Genomic DNA, 5,366 nt, shown 5'->3' with positions numbered 1-5,366 from the left:
CTCAGATACGTTTACTGTAAGTGCTCAGCGCTCAGAAGCAACACCCCAATGTCCCGATACTTATTACAAAAAAAGTACCTCTGTGCACTGTATATCACACTTTGCACTTCCGGAATATCAATAAAGGACGTCTAGATCCGGGTAGGGCCACATGCGTTTCCGAAATCCCTTTGATGTTGTAGATCTCGCAATGACACAGGAACCTAGCAGATGTATTGAGCTATGGAACTGGGCAAAGTATTGAAGGAAGCTTGAACTGAGAGCAAATATAAAAGGTGGTTGAATGAACTTGAAAAGAGAGTTTAAAAGCAGATTTTAAAAATAGATTGAAACGATATTGATTTTAAAGAAAAAGATTGATATGCGATTGAAAGAAGCTTGAAAGGAATTTAAAACGAGAGAATAAATAAATGGAGAGATGAAAGGAGCTTACAAAGATACATTGAAAGGAGCTTGAAATGTAGTGTGGAATAGTGAGAGATGCAATAAATGGCAGAGCTTATAAGGAGGATTAAAAGGAGAGGTTACTGAACGAAGCTTGAAGTAGTAAAGAAGAGATTTTGTCAAAGTTACATTTCTACAAAATGTATGTTATTATTGACATTGTTTAAATGTGATAATTGTATTAAATATTGATATTTCATGTTTCGAGTATTTACTATGTTTAAACGTTATTAAACATTATACTATAAAACTCTGGCTTATTGTCTTCTCATTGACTGTAATAAGCTCTGGATTGGTTGCTATGAATGTTAACATCAATACTGAAAGGTTCCCTTCCTTTCCTCGTTGATGCGTTCAACTTGCTTCAAGTTTAAAGAAAAAAAGATTTACGGACACGCTAACATGCACGTTAATTATCTAAATTAAATAAATACACAATGACCGATACATCATGCAATTAAATTCTGAAAGTAATACGCATTTCTTTTGGCTTGCAAATTGCATTAGTATCTCAAAACGTAGAAGAATGATGCCGTCATTTACAACGGCGCTTATGATTGGCTGAGACAATATTGTGATAATTTCTTACAGACACAGGTCATCAAAACATGTGAACTTTGACTGGATTGCGTTGTATGCAGTTATAGGACTAATCTTAGATTATCCTCATATGGTTTACTTTGTTGATTGATTAATTATCGTCCTATTAACAGCCTCCCAAGTATGTGGTATATTGCGTTTATGAAGTGCGTGTTTTGGGAAACTGCGGTATATTCGTATTATGTCTTCCTTTACAGTGGAACTGTTGCCCTTTTTATAGTGCTATATCACTGAAACATGCAGCCGAAGACACCGAGCAGCATATCCCACCCGTTCACATTTTGCTGACAACAGTCATTCGCGGGGATTATTTTCACTAAACATCGTTAAGGTAGCTCCATACTTTTTGGGAAAACCCATGTCATTTTTTTCTAACAGGTCTTATTTTCTTGCATTTTTCATGTAGATTTCAAATCTATAAAGATAAATGGGTGTTCTCTGAACTACTTTTTGAGATATTTGAGCTTGAAATATACCATCCCTGAAAATTAGCTGACCGAAAATAGAAAAATTCATAAAATTATGTTTTCTGTAATATTAGGGTGAATTGTAGTCTCGATCCTGTTGATTTTTTGTCCTAATTTTCTTACGATAGAACAATATACAAAACTATTTTATTTTTACAAATGCTAACTAATTTTTGTTATTTCCCAGGACCGTTTTCTATACGTAATTATAATGTTTTGCCATATTTTTCTCCAGTAAAAAATCAATGAATAGGCCAAAAAGGAAATGAAAATCCATGTCAATTTCACAATATTTGTATGTGATATGCCCAAGGTAATATCTTTTTCAAATATCATATATAAAAACACGAGGTCCTCGATCAAAATTTCACAATTTTGTAAGCTTGAAGTTTGTAACTCGCAACCCTACCCCCATTTCATCCAGTGCTAAGATGGGTTATAATTGATTATTTTTTGAAAATCATGCCGCCAAAAAACATTCCACATCAGTTCATATGTTTTTGTGATATTATATCTGGTTTTATGTCTGTTTGTTTTTATGATTTTCTCCAAATTGTGTGTTTAAAGGAAATCCGTATGCGATTTTTTTTAGAATTCCGGAATTTCGGTCGGGCCGAGTCCCCTCTTATGATTTATAGCGACGAACGGCACTTCCGGTGTTTAAAAATCAATTCCCATTTACGACAGGGACCGCAAAAACCTCAGAGATAGCATATAATTTTTCACTTCACTGCTTTTATTTGATTTATTTAATGATTTTAAACATTCAATATTATATGTAGACAATTTTCACCTATTGAAAAAATATCCAAGTGTGATGTCGTGGCGTATCGGAAACCATTCTGGAATTCAAAACAACCTCCGCAACTTCCGGTATAGCGTCATATGAATTGGCGCGATTTTCAAAAGTATGGACCTACCTTAAAACAATTAATCACGTCATTTATGCGACAGCGAGCATTATATTTAAAACCATGATTTCTAAATATATCGCGAGAAAGTTCATAGGAATGTCGAAAAATTTAGCGAAATTAAAGACATCGTATATATTGTCATCTATACAGAACAGTATAAGATATTATTTTATCACTCCGACCACTGATCGCCCCGAACCGATAACTCATTTCTTTATTAATTACATATTGGATCATAGGATTCGAGGAAGACGCGATTCATTTATGGCAACAACTTATTAATGCAGTTTAACATCATCATTTTGTTAATGAACATATATATATATATATATATATATTTTCCCCATACACTGGCTAATTCAATGTCTTTATAATTCTACAGGCATTCCTTTCTTCTCGCGTGTAGCTATGCAAGCGTAAAATTGAATTGCAGATCGCTATGTACTGATTGTCCCGGTGCTGAGTTCCGTTACTTAAAGAGATAAACTTGTGTTTTAATCATCAATTATATCGCTATTCTGCATCCAACATATATGACTTTGCAAATCACATGTAATGACAAGGTTTTTGCGTACCAGACACTTGTAATTCCGTCTTTGCATATTAAAGAGTTAGCTCCCTTCCGGGTAGGTATCGATTGTGACATTATTACTTTGCGGGCACAATTCACATCGCTTTCTCCGAAACGTATGACGTTATGGTCGCAAACCAACGACGTTACGACCAATACCTACCCGCGAGGGCAGCTAACTCTGTATTATGCTAAAACAGAATACACTTTCACCATTTAGTTGTTTTTTTGCATGTGACTAAAATTGTTAATTATGGGGGCAATAAAACATAAATTAAAGTGGGTTTTTTTTACTCAAATTCGTACAACAATGTAACGGTACTGGCAAGAACATTGTGTTGAAGAATGAAACAATCGGGATCTTGAACTATAATATTCGTAGAAACGACATTCTGTAAAACAGCGATCCACAACCTTATGTATGCTGACACTATAGCACTCTATTGATTTTTATTAATACCAACCTACTGTCATCCTAAGTGTTGTAACACTAATAACTTAAACGCGACAGTACGACTGCACCTGAAACGCTGGATGACCTACCGCATGTGGCTATCATAGGTTCATCTCTGGTGGAAATCAACAACAGTGCTGGCAAGTGTTTCTCAGAAATCGACAACAAGTGGGACTTATTTACAAAGACGAATAATGTGAAGATCATTGGGGTTTTTTCGATTAATAAAAGCATTACTATCATAAATAGAACAGGGACAGGCAGAACTATAAACAAGCAGATGGATTGTGGTGGCAATAAGAAAAAAGCTTTAGATATCACTGTAAATATTTCAGATATTCCACCGACGACCAATGGTATTTTTCTCTATCGAAAACAGGAGCAGATGAATTAGTATTTTTTCTTCAGGTACAAAATCGAAAATGTGGAGGTTCTAATTTTAATTAATGATAAAATATTGAAAATAATTTTTAAAAACTCCACCTTTTTTATCTTTTTATGTACATTTACATGGTCTTTGAAGTTGCACCATATATTTGTAATTTTGAAAATTAAGTTTAACTCCATTTTATTTGTATTTTCGGTTCCTGTCCAATGACTGATATCTTTTCATACATAGTATGTTGTATTTACAAACGAGTGACTACATATTGATAACTTTCACACTCTTGGAATGATTTTATTTTTCCTATTCATCAATTTGTCCTTAACGTCACTTCATCATTTTTTTAATAAAGGCTAAAATCTTTACAAAAGTCGTGCCCAATGTTCAATTGTTTTCAAATTCTGGCTCAGTGATAATAATGTTATAATTTTTTTCAAACATATGAACGAAAATGACCTTATTGAATATCCATCGATTGGGAAAAAGGAAAGATGTGTCAAGCGGAGCGGTCAGCAAAACCACAGGGATCTGAGAATTAGCTAACTGTTAACGTTAGAATCTGACATGTAATAGCACCACTGTGGGTACCCGTACACGGGATATTGGTATCGACGAGGCGGTGGCCTGTCACAGCAAGGGGAAGTTTTGCAATATTTTCACAGTTTTAATGCATTTAATGTATCTGAAACTATTGGTCAGTTCAAGCTAAGTATATATAGCGTCCGTATGCGATCTGTCAACCCCCAGTGTCATATATTTATGGAGGAATAGATAGGAATCCAGGGTCACCTGTAGGGGGGTACCGCAATGAAAACGACTGTGAACTATTGTTCGTGATATTGAATTATTAGATTGTTCCAGGTTATCATTTTAGGGTTGTAAAGACGGGTTATGAAATGGAAGTTTATGTTTAGATCAATTTCATATTGTCGTGGCCATGGATTTTTCAACAAGAAGACTGAAAATTTAGCTTTTGTACGGGGGCTTGCTAAGCTGGTGTACGGGGACTTGGTTTATGTGATAAAAATGGTGTACGGGGGCTTGGCATCATTAAAATGACAATCTTCACAATATATTTAAAACAGATAGTGTCTAGTCGTCCAAAAGACGGATGTAAAGCTTTCTTCCGACGTCTATGTCTTCGTAGATATCATGTTAAGATGTCAATGGAATAGTAGCCCTACCAGACGAAGATGATGGATGTTGGCTGGTCTTTAGTTTCTGTATACAATATCAGTTTGTTTGTTTGCTGGCAATTTTGTTAAATTCTTTAACGGATGGGATCATTTTGAGGAAGGAATGTATTTGAATTAGACAAGCATATAGCGCCGATTTCGATTAGATATATAATTTCATCTGGTAAGATTCAAGTAATTTTACTTTTGAACTGTAAACCATGACTACGAATACATATAATTTGTTATAGCTTTGTTTTGACATCGCGTTTGTACAAGAAAAACTCCAGTCAGGTATTTTCCACAATGCTCCAAACACAATGAAGGTGAGTAGTATATTTTCGCATAGTCAATTG

Source organism: Argopecten irradians, chromosome 9 (genome assembly GCF_041381155.1).
Source record: "Argopecten irradians isolate NY chromosome 9, Ai_NY, whole genome shotgun sequence".
Classification (NCBI taxonomy): domain Eukaryota; kingdom Metazoa; phylum Mollusca; class Bivalvia; order Pectinida; family Pectinidae; genus Argopecten; species Argopecten irradians.
The sequence above is the reverse complement of the archived record's forward strand: the minus strand, read 5'-3'. Positions refer to the sequence as shown.